The sequence below is a fragment of the Saccostrea echinata genome, unplaced genomic scaffold (assembly GCF_033153115.1).
Source record: "Saccostrea echinata isolate AGI-Se365-2 ecotype Australia unplaced genomic scaffold, CSIRO_AGI_Sech_v1 ptg000012l, whole genome shotgun sequence".
NCBI lineage: Eukaryota > Metazoa > Mollusca > Bivalvia > Ostreida > Ostreidae > Saccostrea > Saccostrea echinata.
The window spans coordinates 23,980,148-23,997,481 of record NW_026889761.1 but is presented as its reverse complement, the minus strand read 5'-3'; the positions used below and the strand labels follow the sequence as shown (position 1 = coordinate 23,997,481).

The window sequence follows — 17,334 nt, the reverse complement described above, 5'->3', positions numbered from 1 at the left end:
AATTTATGTACTTTCCTTCTGTCAGATAACGTATTCCACCCCAGTTCATCATATAAAAGTGTTCTTGATAAGTTCACTCTCATTCCTGTAATAATTCTTGCAGCAGTGATTTGAACTTCTTCTATAATAAAGATGATTCCTTTTCATTACAATTATCTCAAACAACATCACCATATTCTAAGACTGGTCTAATAAATGACATATATATTTTTATTAACGCATCTCACAAAGAGAATAATTAAACATTTGTAAAACATTTAAACGTATACATGCTTTTTCATATATGATTTGTATGTGAGATTTCCAATTGGCATCAACTGAAAGTTTAATCCTAAATGTGTGGGATTGTTTGAAGGTTCAAACATCGGACCATTTACACCAAATTTAACATTGGGATGGGAAATATTTTTTCTGGAAAAAATTATGTTCACCGTTTCCTTTGGGTTAAAGTCAACTATACATTGTTTTAACCACTGATCCAACTTCTCTAAGTCATTTGTCAGTGAGTTTGCAGCACTGACTATATCATTGTCAACAATAATGTAGAGTGAGGTATCATCAGCAAATAAACGAATGTTGTTTGTTAAGGAGGGATTCTTCTCATATTTCTTGTATTTAAAAATTAATGAAATTTTCCTAAATTCAGAAGACATTATCATTAAATGATGGTATCATTTAGATTATAAATTTGACCGTTTTATTTTAAAAGCAAGGTCGGGTCAACGTCATTATCTTTTTCCTTGACCTTAAGAATAAAAAAAAATACCATTGCCAATCATGCGATGCCGACTTCTATTTCAAAATATTAAATATTTTTCTTTTTGCATAAAAAGATATTACCATATAGTGTCTATCAGATGATACTACCAAATTGACATAGATAATTTAACTAAAATAGATATTGGCTGATCCGAAATTTCCTCTATTTTTCTTAGATTTTTACGATATAGTAGTTATTTTTATATGCTTCGTATATTTAATTTTGTCTTAATTTAACATATGGTAAATTAGTCATATTAATATACAAATTGATACAAAAACAAAAAGTTTTGACCGTTTACTAAGAGAGAAAAAACACTTTTTACTGATTTTTGGCTCAAATCTCTAATTAGATCGTAAGCTTTTAAAAGTAAACAAAATTGTAGTTTGTTTGGAAAATCATAATATACTGAAACGCAAAAGAAACGCAACAAGCAGTGATCTACAAATATTTGAATTTTTTATCTAATGATTTTCAAACATGAATTCAGTAATGTTAAACTCGATTTAAAAACATCAGAGATTTGATAAAAATGTTAAATGATTATCTTTTAACTTTAGAAAGTAACTCATATGAGGCGCCGTTTTGGTATTTACTGCCAAAAAGTGATATCACCTATTCGAATAAGTGATATCACCTATTCGAATAGGTGATATCACCTATTCGAATAGGTGATATCACTCATTCAAATTGAATAGGTGATATCACCTATTCGAATAGGTGATATCACCTATTCGAATAGGTGATATCACTTATTCGAATAGGTGATATCACTTATTCGAATAGGTGATATCACCTATTCGAAATGAATTGGTGATATCACCTATTCGAATAGGTGATATCACCTATTCGTGCTGAATAGGTGATATCACCTATTCGAATAAGTGATATCACCTATTCAATTTGAATGAGTGATATCACCTATTCGAATAGGTGATATCACCTATTCGCATTTCTTACAACAACAAATAATGAATGCTCCCTTCCTCAAGATTATCTAGATTTTCATTGGAACCAAGCAAATTCGGGCTGCGTTAGGGTCTGTAAGTCTCGTCACGTGACTCGCGAGATTTTTCGATAATATTAACTTCCAGGTACCTCACACATGGAGATGTGTATTGGGTCATGCATGTTTATGGTTTACACAAAGCGTATAAGGGAAGTTTAAGCAGTTGTACAAAGCTGGAGGGTTCTCCGACTTACGATGGATAAATTGAGGGTCGTAAAAGCTTGGGTGCGAGCAAGTAGGAGGAGAATTTCGATCGAAGTACAGGTAAACAAGTCAGAGAATGTCACCTGCTTCTTGGGTATTCTTGGGTGAAATAGAAGTCTTATATTATACATTTGTATCTGATTAGAATAGTTTTGTTATCATCATTCCAACTAATTTATTAACAGATTTTTCTTGAATTCGAGGATAATGATGTTATTACCAGCTGATTAAGGAGGAATAGTGTAAGTGTCAGATGGGTACGAATGTCATCTTGTGACAGCATCACCTTTGTTTGGGTAAATAATTTGTTCAGAAAACGCTTCATTTATCAACAAAAATTTAGCTGTTGCATGTCAGTAGGTCTAGTTTTTTAAGTATTCAATGTTTGAAAGCACTTATCAGGTCCAGTACAATCTTTTGATTTAGCTATATATATATATAGCTTTATTAAGCTGTTCAGAATAGCTTAATTTAGCTATTTTATCACACTTTTTCTTAAATGTATACTTTTCTCAGCATGCACAAAAAGTCGCACCTTGGTGCAGTGATGATACTCAACCTTGAACTCATCTGAAATTGATGCATTTAAAACTCACTCATTAAAATCTCCTTGCATACATGTGATAATTTTTAGGCCCAAATACTGTACAGCAGTCCTCAAAATACAGGAATTTGGGTGAAAATACTGTACACTGTTCATCAAAAAACTAAACAAAAAACTGTAAAAAAAAATATTGGACCAAAAGTCAATGTAAGAGGTTCATTTTTTAAGCTCTTCTGAGCCAAAGGCCCAAAGAGCTAATGCTATGGCCATTTGTGCGGTGTGCGTAAACTTTTTAGAATATGGGCCATAACTCAAGAACCCTTTGGCCAATTATTGTCAAATTTGTCACAGGGTATCCTTGGGCCAAGGGCTTCCGTTTATACTAAAACTAGGGTTGTGACCCTTAAACAAGGGGAGATAATTAGGAAAATAGAAACAAAAGAGACTTTGTACTCAAATTCTAAAAGTTTTTGGGCTACATATGCAATTGATACAGTTACTTCTTCAATGAATTTATAAAGGAGGCCAATTATGGTCAACAAGATAATTGATTAATTCTGTACATTCAATGAGAAGCAATCATACTTATCCATGCCTCAATGCACACAAGGTAGTGGACAGTTACTCAAATAATAGAAATTTATCTTTTGCTTAAAAGTAATCAAAAGTTGCAAAGTTGGAGCTATCTTTGATTTTGCTTGTTGTTTCGATAGCCCATAGCACATATATGAATAGTCAAATACATGCAAAACTGCATATAAATAGCTAAATCAAGCTATTTTGAATAGCTTAATAAAGCTAAATAGCTATTTCAAGCTATATAGCTAAATTAAGAGATTGTACTAGACGTGCTTATTTCCCAATCCCAACGATAAAACTTTCTTTATATATTCTGCAAATTCTCTCTGCATTTATCATTGAACAAAATTCATATGACTGCAATTATATGACCATATTCTTCAGTTTAGAGAGCATGTTATAGAGGATATTTTGGTTAAAGTTTTGGTCTGTTTCATGCAGTGTTTGAAATATTCTTTCATCTTACACAATTGTATACATTAAGATTTATTTTATAGCTAAAGTACAAGAGAACTGCAGCATCTAAGACTACATGTACATCGACTTTGAATAATCTACCCGGTATATCCTCAAAAAGGCAACTCAAATACAGGTATGAAATTGATGTCACAAAATAAGTTTTTGGACTTACATTTACTTATAATTCATATACATATAAAGCATATAAAAAATAAAAATAGAAAAGAATTAAAGGTTCATCAGGTGACAGCTCAATCATGTATGGAATATTATTAGGCCAAATAAAAAAAAAATGTGTGGTTCCCATTACCTGACCGTCCCTATTTTAGATCCCCGACCCTAAACTTTTTTTCGGCAATATTCAAATTTATTTTCCAGAATTTTCCGCGATTTCCGTCATCCACTTCGGTATTAGTTTTAGTTCCAGCAATGGCGGCCTCCATGCAAAAATCGTTTCAACACGTAGTGCAAGTGTTTGATGGTGTTAAATCTAAAGCAAGCTAGCATGGCGTGGCAGTATACCTTTTTCCAGCGCCATGTTTTTTTGTTTGTTTGTTTTTTGGTTGCCAAAATTAAATAAATATGCCCAAGAGTGGCGAGATTCAGTTAGTTGCTCTGTTTACAGCTGGTTTATAACAAGTGCATGCTGATTAGCCCCTTTATTATTTAATGCACGCAAAGGTGTGAAGTCAGGATAGGAAATCACTTCTCGCTTGAAAGCACACAGACAGCTGGCCAGGTAACGTTTTTTGGAGTTAGGGGGAAGATAACATGAGAAAACATTTATTTGATTGCATTGATTACGCAAGAATTAGCCCAATGTGTAAGATAGATTAACTTGTAAACTATTAAATAATTTATATCAGGATCCTTTCTTTTAAACCGAAAGTAGAAAAAAAAAACAGTTCATGAGGAAAAGTGAAAAAGAAGACTGCTGATTTTACATGAATAAAGTCAACTTGCAAAACACCAATATATATGAGAAATGAGCTTGGAAGTATGAAGTCTTCAATGAGGCAAAAAGGTTTCATGAAAGGATTTAAAATTTTAATAATATTAAATATTTGTAATTCTGACAAATTTGAATGATTCTATGTCATCTTGCTTAGGTGATTTATTTTGTTTTAAACATTACTGTACAAAGTGTAGGTGTCACATTCTTTTCCTCCGACAGCTCTTAGCAGAACTCTCATGTCCGTTTTCTAGTTTATAGTTCAGAATTTATTATTAAGTAAAATAAGAACTGTTCTGGATAAAAGTAATTAATTAATTTCATTTATAAACACTGATTTTAAAAAAAGGATGTTCACTTTGGACTTTATTTTTTACAAAAAGAAAAGATTGTGTTTTCATTATTTTTGATTTAAAAATATTTGTTTCATATTCATAACTAGGGTGCCCCCTTCCAATGTTGACTAGTATATTTAACGCCACATCGAAATGCCACTTATTTTCTCCTTCACTCTGTTCATCCACAAATAAAACATTTCTTTTCTGAACCATAGTTGGAAAAGACTGAATTCAAAATAAACAAAACATTTATTAGTTATGAGTTATATACTCAGCTCTTCACAAAATATTTCTGTTTTTTCGCATTCTATAATGTACAATTTTAGATTTTATATACCTGTATAAAGACTTCCGATAGAGAAATCATGATCTATATTTAAGATTTAATGTATAATGCTTAAGATATCCATTAATTTTACTTATAATATACAATTCTGAAATTAATATCATCCTTTAAAAACAAGGATAGCACATATTATCTTCGTAAACACTTAACATTCTAAAAAAAGAAAATATAATATCCAAATAACAGTTAAATAATTCAATTTGCTCATGCTGATTTTCTTCAAACATTGTATTTTCTAGATGAGTATGAACTCGAATGAATAGAATTGGCAGACAACTGTTTAAATACCCAAGACATTTTATTCACACATTAAAGCACATATCTAATCCATATGCTTAAGAGAAAACATATCTAACACTCTACACATAAAATAGTTCACTTATGCTAACAAAAAGAAATAGGTATTATTTAGAAAAATTTAGAAAATCATTTTGTACAAAAAAAAAAAAAAAAAAAAAAAAATCCCTACCTACCCTATTTTTTTGGAGGTGTAACCGGAACCACACATATTTTTTTGTTTGGCCTTAATGCTGAGTTTCCAAATGCAAAATTAAGGGTATTCGATATATTCCATACAAGTTGTCAATCATTTATTAGTGATTTATACAGAGGTTCATTTGCATATAAATGTTGTTAACATTGTTTTACTGTCTTTATTAACTTGTAATACTAAATTTTATAAATTGACAAATTCATTCTTTTTAGAAAGTGCATATAATTTGGAAAAGAGACCATCAATCCACTGGGGGGTATTGCATGAAAGCAATGATTATAGAATATTGTAAGGCTGGAGGAGTTATAGTACAACAGGCAGGCAAGTAATGGTACTTTGTTCTGGAAATTTTTCGCCCCAGTTTTATTTTTCTCATTCTGCCCTCCTTACAAGTAGGTGAATTTAAAATGGGACAAATTCGAAGAAGGCAGCATATATCTTTTAAACACAAATGTGTCTGATCAAATTTGAAAAGGGCAAAATTGTTTTCAAGGGTGAAAGAGAGAATATTTTAAAAATTAGAATGGGGTGAAAATATCCAATAATACAGGTTATATGTATTAACACAGTACATATGCATTTCTCTTTTCTTTATAATGAAAATAATTTGTTCTGTAAAAGGACAAATTTTGTTCTGATTTGTATCAAATAAATAAATATGTGCCAGATTTATTATTTTGCAGGCACCTAAGTTACCATCAGTTGTGTGTCAAGCTGTGCAAAAATTCTATGTCATGTTACAGAATCTTTCTTAAATACAGGTATATGTCTGCTCATCTGGCAATCTTAGGACATCACTGGATGGTTTTGTTTAAAAAGATTACAGAGTTAACACACACTTCCAGCATGAAGACCAGCCAGTTGCCTCACCTGTCCTGACGTTGTTAAAGGTAAATGGTCCTTTCAGAAAAGGATCTGACAATGCAAAGGCTTGCTAATCAATTAAAGATTTCTATTTACTAATAGGTAATTAATTTGAATTTCTGTAGCTTAAAAATTTAATGATATGAATTTAAAAAAAATATTTTAATCAAAATTATTTTTATTTCAGTACTTTGTGACAGTGAAAAGACATGGCTTTAAATTACTGTATCAGAGATCAATCCAGGTTATAAATCTGAGGAAAACAATAAAGCATCCACTTCGAGCTACTTATATCACTGCCTTAATAAGATGTCTGCATGTGTAACTAACAAAGGACAGTGACCAGTTGTAGCTATGATATCAGAGGGCATCCTGAAAAACACTCATCACTAAGAATAGAAAACTTCAAATGACTTTTGTATCAATCCTTTTGAATTTCTTCTGGCTTGGAATTTCAGTAGCCTTTAGCATCCTTCAAGCATTTCATGAAGTACATGTACCAATTTGCAGGCATAAAATGTTTGAAACAGATTGCTTGTCCCAAATAAAAAAAAAATAATTTCTCTGCCAATTAACAGTGTCATAAGCAGTTGATTGATATCACAGTTCCACTGGCATAGTATTTGTGGTTGAATGGTGCCATTTTTTAAGAAAACTTTTCACAAAAACCTGGAAAACATCAGATGGAAAGGAGCATCTACAAGAAAGACAGTTAACACTTTCTTGAATATTAACAATGATATATCATGCCCATTTACATCCTTTATATAAACTAATTAACCTAATCATAGAGAATTATGTACAAATTTGTCCTTTTGTGTATTTATAGTGTATTAAATTGATTTTACTAATTTATAAATATTTATGTTTTTCACAGTCATTAACATTTACAAATAGAAGTACATATAACATAAAAATATTACATGTTTAGTAGGATAACGTGAAATTGTTATACCACAAAAACCATCGCTGACCTCACCTCGGTCAGCAATGGTTTTTAAGGGGTAAGAATTTTACATCACCCAAAATAAACAGGTAATATTTTTCTTGTCATAAAATGCATTTTAAAGAGAACATCAAGGTGAAACAAATGTGCAAACATTCTGCACAGTTAACATTTTTTATTACTGTATATACTGTTACCCGTAGTCATGCATTTTCAACCATTTGGGATGTAATGTTTGGCATACAGTATGGTAATAGTACTTGTTAACAAATGTTTTTTAAACCAATCAAATTTGACTATTTAACATGAAAGTGTATCATAACAAATTTATCTAGCATAATGGTGCTGTAAGTAACCATGGAATGTGAGCTTGTGTGAACTTGATCCTGAATTATTATGTTTTGAATATTGTAAAAGAAATGTGCAGCCAAAACTTTGACCTGTACCTGATTTAAATGGAGTTCCGTCATTAACAACTTGGAAGTTGGAAGTTGTCACACTCTTCACTGGGGGATCTGCTTCATTTGCAGATACATGGATAACACATTCACTCAAAGCACTGTCCCTTTTTCAGTACCTTGTGCAGCCCTGTAATATATAATGACAAATGGAGAAAAATGCCTATTTCAAGAAAAAAAGTCTGTCTCATAATTGTAGGATTATTGGCAAGGGGGGGGGGGGGGGTCATGAAACTTGACGGTTAATACAGTTTGTATGTGTAAATGAAAAAAATGCCTTCTTCTTTGTAGAATAAAAAATGATTATTTTTTGAGTGTGTGTGACCATTTTTATTTCCGAATAGACAGGGCAGCTTATAGCCTACAGAATGAGCTGACCATTTTTATTTATTGTAGTAATTTAAAAAAAAAAGAATGTGTTTTCTACAAAGATCATATGTTATAGACGTGGTATTCAACTTTGTATTCCCATGGTCGATGCATTTGGGTACATCTATTTTTTTTATTTGCTTTCAATGACATCGCATTCAATATCCCAAACTCATGTATACCTGTCCAATACTCCAAATTATACCACTGTAAGCTAAGTCAATGCTTTAAATTTATGAAACCAATCTGTAGATAAGCGTACCTTTTGAATACAGACGATTTTAGCATAAAAACGATTTAAATTTCCCTTTCTGCTTAAGTATGTTGGCTAATCTTGGCCCCCTCGGAATAGCTTGTGTTTACGTTATGTAATGAAAAAATAAAGCAATTAAACGCTATTTACCTGCATCTATCAATCCACTTTCTCCTCTTCTTTGCAACAATCGGGGATCAAAACAAACTACAAGTTTAATAATTCCACTGCGATGCTTACAACTTCAGTAATCCATTGTCTCCAAGAACGCTCAATAACCCGGGAGTTATAAAACGAAAGTGAAAGTCAACGAGACTTACAGACCCTTTGAATTTTCCTATAGTATACATGATAGATAAGTGTAATAAATATAATTTGTGAGCAAAACAAACAACAAATTCTACTGGGGTGCTTAAAACTAAATGCGAAGCTGTAATCCATTGTCTGCAAGAATGGTAAGTTATAAAACGAAAGTGAAAGTAAATGAGAATTAAAGCTATAGTCTTTGGAGCAGTTGTTATTTCATAAATAATTTGAATAGGTGATATCACCTATTTGAATAAGTGATATCACCTATTCAAAATGATTAAGTGATATCACCTATTCGAATAAGTGATATCACCTATTCGAATAGGTGATATCACCTATTTGATTTGAATAGGTGATATCACCTATTCGAATAAGTGATATCACCTATTCAAAAGGAATAAGTGATATCACCTATTTGAATGGGTGATATCACCTATTCGAATAGGTGATATCACCTATTCGAATAAGTGATATCACCTATTCGAATAGGTGATATCACCAATTCAAATCGAATAGGTGATATCACCTATTCGAATAGGTGATATCACTTATTCGAATAGGTGATATCACCTATTCGAATAGGTGATATCACCTATTCAGAAGCTGAATAGGTGATATCACTTATTCGAATAGGTGATATCACCAATTGAATAGGTGATATCACCTATTCGAATAGGTGATATCACTTTTTGGCAGTAAATACCAAAACGGCGCCTCATAAACTCATGACTGTTAAAACACCCCCCACCCCGGCCATTCAATAACAGCGTGCAAGACTGCCATGCACAACAATTGCAGCTTGATTTCTACAATGCAGTAGGTTCATCGGTCTCGAGATCTGAGCGAAAGAAACATTCTTTGCCATTTTTAAATGCCTGTTTTTAAGATGACGAGGTCGAATTTCCTCTAGCCTAGCGCAGTGTAGTAACCCTTGGACTTCCGGTCCAAGGACTGTCATTTATGCTAATGATACGTAAGAGCCTCTTGAGGCGTGATGTATATTGCATATTTGTATCTGCAACTCTCCATCACCTTTATTTTGAGATTTTCCAGCTAGAGCAATGAAAATGCGTACTTAAGTCATTTTCAGGAAGCCTTGGCATAGCTTACGGAAAAGAAAGGATAATTTATTTTTCGGAATATTGGTGCATTACTTATGATGAACAGATACAAACCATTAAATAAAAGTCCATATTATTGCCAAATGTTTTGTTAAACATGCAATTTTTGATTTCTGTTAAGCGGACTCAAACTTAACTTCCGGTAATGGTATGAAAATCATTCAACCGTTAAATTACCGATATTTACAAAGTTGAAGATATCCTTACTTTTTAGATACAAAATTATATCCTATATATAATATTTCCCCCTAAAGTAGGATGTTGCGTTTCTTTTGCGTTTCAGTATATTTATTTGATATATTTTGAAACTTCAGTCCATTATTATTAATTTTACTTACATTCGAAATTTTCTTTTCGTCTCTGATTGTTTAAAAATTTTAAACTAAATTCATTGCTCTATAGTAATTTTGAGAGGCAGAAAAGGAGATATTTTCATATGCCGCTGTTCCGCCAAAAATATAGTCCCTGCTAGATTTCAAACTCAGTTTACCATTTCTATTTTAAGTTGTACAATTATGATGGGGAAAGAAAAATATGATCTTTTAAATCTCTTACATGTAAATATATAAGACATATAAGCAAATTACTTTGAATATTTCATCTAGTCAGAAACCAGACAAGAACCCCTCCTTAAGTTTGAAGAAATATCATTAATATATAATAGGAACAAGAAAGGTCCGAGAACAGACCCTTGGGGAAACCTGAACTAGTTGATACAATAGCTGATGCATAACCATCAAGGACCACCCTTTGTTTTCTATTTGCCAAGTAATTTTTAACCCAGTTTACAATTTGATCCGATATTCCAATTTCCCTTAATTTAAATAAGATTCCTTCATGCCAAACCCTATCAAAGGCTTTATATATGTCACAAAACACAAATCTTACATCCCGCCCTTTATCAAGATTGAATATAAAAGCATTATAGATTTCCACCAACTGATTAGTGGTTGAGTCACCTGAGTGTTTGAAAAGCAGACTGGAACTTATATAGTAAATTATTTTCAAATATATAGTTGTGTAGATGCTTGACAATATTTTTTTCTATTAATTTTCAAATAACAGATGTTACTGATATTGGTCTGTAGTTATTGACATCATCTGCATTTTCTTTATTTTTATAAGCAGGTGTGACCTGGGCAATTTTCCAAATGTTAGGGAGTGTTCCACTGCTAAGTGATATATCAAATAATTTTGTCAGAGGCTTATGGATTGTTATCTATGACTTTATTGCATGTATATCGGTAAATATTAACAAAACCAAGTGTGTATGTTAAGCCTTAGAGTTGAAATCGATCTTAAAATTTATAATTAAGATATTACAACGGTAAATGTGTTTTGTAGAATGACTGATAGGTGTAAATATTGTGTATACGCATGTCGCACGGTCAAGTCCGACGTAAAGCTAATTTAATGATAACGTCAAAAATACGGGTTTTGATTTTTTATTACATGCTCAAGGACACAAGCTACATTTTCTTTATTATATATAGACCATAATTGATTTTATTTTTAAAATTCAAATTGATAGACGATAATTTACGAGCGTCATCGGTATAAACATTTCGAGTTGAAGTTCAAGTTCAGTTTATATTCACCCAAATCAAAATATTGGTACAGTTACGGATATCAGTATGTGAACATTTTCGGGGAGTATGTTTCAAATATATTTTTCAACTGAATATGAGAGAATTAAAAATCAAAAACAGGTTATTATTGATTAGATAATATATTCTAAACTTGTAAATAAGCACATTGAACACATAAATAAGCACATCTTGAAATTTATAATTGTTTATAGCTTCCTCAACCTCACTTTCCAGGCGAAAAAACGTGGATCTTTTCCCTACAGGAACTGGGGGGGTTGTATCCATTAAAATATGAGCTGATTTAATCCATATCTCATCTTTTTCAGAAGACCACTTATATGTTTCTCCTTATTTGCCCGCTTTGGTCATGAAATTCATCTGACCCTCCTGCTCTTCATCATCCCTCTCTGTAACTTTGCCAATATACCACTGGTGAGAATAAACGGCAGCAACGAAAACATCAACAGCTGGAATTTGGCATACAGCCTCATTTATTTGAACTGTTTTTCTCATCTGTGTTTCTTTACACTGTAAAAAATAAGTGTTTTAAAAATAAACACCAATTTGCCACAGATAATAAACACTTTAACACGTTTAAAATTTAAACACTTCATGAAGTGTTTAAGAAATAAACACGTTAGAATGTTTAAATTCTAAACACATGGGGTTTAATATTTAAATACTTCCTTCTCATTCTGTTTAAATACTAAACACTTAAAAACACAAAATGTTTAAAGATTAAACACTGAATAAACACAAGGAGTTTACTAAATAAACACAGTACGTGTTTAAAATTTAAATATTTCATGTTTTATTAATAAACACGTTCAACCTAAACACTTAAACACTTAAACATGTTTATTCGATGCAACAGATAATAATCACTTAAACATGTTTATATGTCATTTTTTAAACACTTCAACGTGTTTAATTTACAAAATAAATAAACACTTAAACGTGTTTATAAGTTTTCAACATTTTTATTTGAAACAAACATAAAACAGTACAAAACACATTGTTCTTGATGATGAACATGTACATAAAGCTTAATTAATAAGTGATTTAATGTTGAATAGAGATTCAAACTTTATAAACAATTATAATATTTATCAACACATTTGTTAACACACACATGTAGATACATAATTCAATTCAAGTTGAAAGATAGAATTATCCCCCCCCCCCCAAAAAAAAAAACTAGCATGAATATGTAAAACCTGCATGTAAAATTCAATAAAATTGGTGCCGGGGGCGGGCGGGGGGGGGGGGGGCTGGAATAGAAAAATTGCTTAATAAAATGAAATATTATTTTTTCAAGAATAAAATTTTGAAACTTTATTTTAAAAAAGGGACAGGGCGTCTACTTTATCTTTTTTAATAAAACAAACAAATTCATAATTAAATATAATGCACAAAGACTGAAAATGTTATTTATTGCCTGGGTACGGGATATATACATTGTGTATGTATTGCAGTTAATAAATCCAGTTGTACCGGTATAATTTTACTTTCACTAATATTCAGAGTTTTATCCAAATGAAGAAAATTTCCAGTTTTTGCCTGTAAACGACTAATTCATTAAATATATTCTTGCAACTTCACAAGAGCTGCCGGGGTATCACTCACTAAATTTCGTATAATATTCTAACCGAGTTAAAAAGTCTCCTCTGCTTGTGTGTAAAATTCAGGTTCTTCAGCCACGGATGATGATCTCCAGTTTTCCATTCTCCAAAATTTTTCTAATTCCTTCTTCTTATCAGAAATATCCTGAAAAATAGATAGATAAAAATATTCACTATGCAAATTCAGAAAATTATCTGTAAAATAATACATTGAGATAAAAAATAATAATTTGTTATCCTTTACGCCAATTTTAATTATATAATTAAATACATACTGAGAAACAAGTTTGAAATAAAAATCTGCAACACAAATAAATCATATAAACATACAAACAGTGTATACACTAAAAAATTAAATATTAATGTACCTGCAGGAGCAGCCCAACAGCAACAATTAAGAGAAGGGGGGGGGGGGGCTACCCAAGGCATTTTCTATCATATGTAAACAACACTCCCCAAAAATATAAAGTCTCCTTATAGAATACAGGCAGGGGATGAAAAGTGTTGTTGTTAACGCTTATGTGTTAAGTTATGTATGGTCAGCAAATAATCATAATAATGCGTGATAGGGAGCATATTTTATTAAATTTTATCAAGGGCAGGTAATTGGATTACATTTACTTAAATTTCATGTTACTTGGAGACCCAAAACTAGTGTAGGCTAGGAAACAATGATGTTTGTGTTTGTGTGTTTGTGAGGGTGTGTGTGTAAAGGGGGGGGGGGGTTGACCCTTTTTCTTTGAAATGCCCTTTAAACTCACCTCTCAAGGTTAAGTGTGATCTTCTTTTAAATTCACTTTCCTTTATCATGTACTCTTCTCAGGATTCACAATAAGAAATGAACGTCCCTGCAAATTAATTAGATATCGCAATATACTTAAAGACTACGAATATTTTATGCCGACCGCTGCACATGGCCGCATTTGCGCTCAGACGATAGGCCTGACAATCCTGCATTTCATAAATGAAAAGCAGTATAAATCTCTAATGTATTAAGCATTCAATTTTTTCTCAGATTTTATATAAAGAAATGTATAATACCTCCTGTTTCCTTGTTAGATATGGTGTTTTTGCCAGTATATGCGTGATTCTGCATCTTCTGCGTTCAAACGGCATGTTATGACATAATCAATTGCGTCATTTTCTATCATAACGCATTAAACACAGGTGTTTAATTTGCAATTTCTATATATATACCATGTGTTTAATTTATAAATATAACATGGTTAAGAAATGAACACTCGTGTTACACACCGGTGATTAAAATATTGATAAAATTATAAAAGTCATCATAATATATGTTTCTTTTTCCCCTTTAACAGTTTACGAAATTTATGAATTTTTGGCACAAAATTACCATAAATTAATGTTAATTGTAATTGCTTTTGGTATGATCTAAAGTCAACGTATTGCCTGGCTATTCATATATTTTTCTGTGTCGAAAAATATCTATTAGTATGTACGGAATTACTTCATAAATTAAGAAATTGTACAAATGGCAAATGCACACAGCAATACTGAGAAGCAACACCTAATTTAATTTTTTGATTTGATGCATATGAACATTGCGTGTTTAAGATGGATGATTAAACACCCTACTTCTTGAACACCAATTTAAATAGTCGTGTTTATATGTTAAACGCTAATGTTTTGTATTTAAACCCACCATGTTTAATTGTAAAACACGACTGTTTAAAAATTAAACACAAGTTAAACATCATTTTTTACAGTGTAGCCTGTGAAGTGTTTTTGGGACAATCGATATCTTGCTCATTCAATGGTTTTATTAGCCTGTTGACTTTCCATCCTTGACAGCCATTGAGAACATCTTTGATGCATGTTGAACAATAGCAAGAAGTGTCCCTTACTGCAATACTCACTGAATCTACTGGTACAACAGCATGCAATTTAAAGGTACCCGACACAGCTTGACATTTCTGTTTGCTCTCAAGAAGGGTTTTTTGCTTCATCATAGTCTTGTTGACTGTAATAAATGTACTTCACCTTGCTTCCACTTTCCTTGGTTGTCCAATTGTAGAAATTCTTTCCATCTTGAATTGTGGCTTTTCCTTGTTTGATGGTTTGATGGCCATGTCAGCAGCTCGTTTAACACTAGCTCCTAACCCATCACATGGTCCTTTGCCGTGACCACTTTCTAGATAGTTCCACTGTGCCTTCATTCCCAAATCAGTTTCATGGTCGACAAGAACTTGAAAGATTGTTTTGTTGCGATATTGACTAGTTGGTGAATTGAATTTGTTAAATAGTGTATTTTTCTGATAGGTGGGTAATCACCCTTGATTATTGGGATAATCTTTTTTAGAACGGCATAAACAGATGTTGCATTGTGAGAAATAACATCTAACACAGCTACATAGCTTTGCAAGTTTCTTAAAGACCTGTCTCCTGGAAAGTATAGAACCATAGTGTGAAGACTTACCATGCTTGCATTCCAGTAGGCACTTTGCACTTCCTCCAATGAAGCACACGTGTAATTTCCACGTGTAAAAGGGGTGTTTGCAACCTGTTGGACCCGGGGTGTATACCCTCTCTTTTTCTTACAAATGTTAGTGCGAAATATCATTGAAAATGTTATACATACAAGTGTATAAGCGACAGAGAGTGTTTAAAAAGACCTTAATGCTGAACCAAGAATTTTATTTCCAAAACCATACTGATATAAAAAATAATCAAGCTTTATAAAACAAAAACAAACAAAAAAAAAAACGGAAAAAAAACTCAATTAACAATTGCAAAAGGAACGATCGCCGACAGTCATTAACAGAATTGGCGCTAGATGGTTTGCAAAGAACGAACGTTATCTGAATTGCCGCGCTAGATGGTGCATTGGCCTAAATCTATGTAATGATGGAATCGCCCCCAAGAGATCCCCCACCAGCGCATTGAGGACACATAACCTCTTTGGTTCAGCTCGTTTAAATCTAACAATTTCGCCCTGTCAAACATAATACAAACACTGTATGAATTGTGTATTATAATTTTTTTTTCCAATAACGTGTAATCAATATCTTTTGCCATTCATATTTCCTTTCAGTTTCAGCAAAAGAAGGATTAATTATTTTCCCTCATTTTAGGTCTCATATTTAAAAAAAGGCAAACAACTTGTCTGAATTTCCGAAACACCTACATGTAGTCAATGAGTTGTTCGCCTTTTTTTTTAATTATCATTATTGATACTTTTTAATTATCATTATTGATACTTTTAAATTTAATTTTACTTGTCCAAAGATTTCCGATTCTTTCTTTTTTTTAATTTGATCTACGCATGTAAAATATATTAAAATTATCACAATATATTGCAACAAGAGGCCCATGGGCCACATCGCTCAACTGAGCACATTGGCTAGGCAAAAGCACAAATCAGTTCAGTATTGAAAAGATTACGGGGGGAGGGGCTTGAATTTTAAACTACCTGATGATGCTTTCATGTCAACATGTCAATATAAAAAATGGCTTTGTTATACTTAGAAGATTTTTAAAAATTCTGCTTATATATTCCTTCGTAAAAATTTCATCCCCCATTGTGGCTCCTCCCTATACCGAGGATCATCATTTGAACAAACTTGAATCTACACTACCCGAGGATGCTTCTATATCAGTATGACTAAACAGCTTTTCTGTTCTTGATAAGAAGTTTTTTCCCTATATGTTCCTATGTAAAACTTTCGATCCCCCATTGTGGCCCAACCCTACCCCCGGGGGTCATCATTTGAACAAACTTAAATCTACACTACATGAGGGTGCTTCCATATCAAAATGACTAATCATGGCTTTTCTGTTCCTGAGAAGAAGATTTTTCTATATATTCCTATGTAAGACTTTGATCCTCCATTGTGGCCCCACCCTAAACTTGAATCTTCACTACCTGAGGATACTTACATATAAATATGACCAATCAGGGCTTTGCTGTTCCTAAGAAGAAGATTTTTAGAGATTTTTCCTATATATTTCTATGTAAAACTTTGATCCTCCATTGTGGCCCCACCCTACCCCCGGGTCATGATTTGAACAAACTTGAATCTACACTACCTGAGGATGCTCCCATATAAATATGACTCATCATGGCTTTGCTGTTCCTGAGAAGAGGATTATTAAAGA

General features: G+C 32.2%; 2 long non-coding RNA genes across 2 annotated transcripts; one reads left to right on the top strand and one right to left on the bottom strand.

Annotated features, from left to right (window-relative positions):
• Positions 1–2,211: 2,211 nt before the first annotated feature.
• Positions 2,212–6,000, top strand: LOC133186145 (uncharacterized). The gene is made up of 3 exons (XR_009721008.1): positions 2,212–2,269; positions 3,594–3,688; positions 5,897–6,000. It is a non-coding gene; the product is annotated as an uncharacterized LOC133186145 (long non-coding RNA).
• A 994-nt stretch (positions 6,001–6,994) lies between these two features.
• LOC133186146 (uncharacterized) lies at positions 6,995–8,813 on the bottom strand. Its single transcript, XR_009721009.1, has 3 exons — positions 8,725–8,813; positions 7,941–8,082; positions 6,995–7,245 (listed from the first exon to the last, which is right to left on the bottom strand). It is a non-coding gene; the product is annotated as an uncharacterized LOC133186146 (long non-coding RNA).
• Between the last annotated feature and the right edge of the window lie 8,521 nt (positions 8,814–17,334).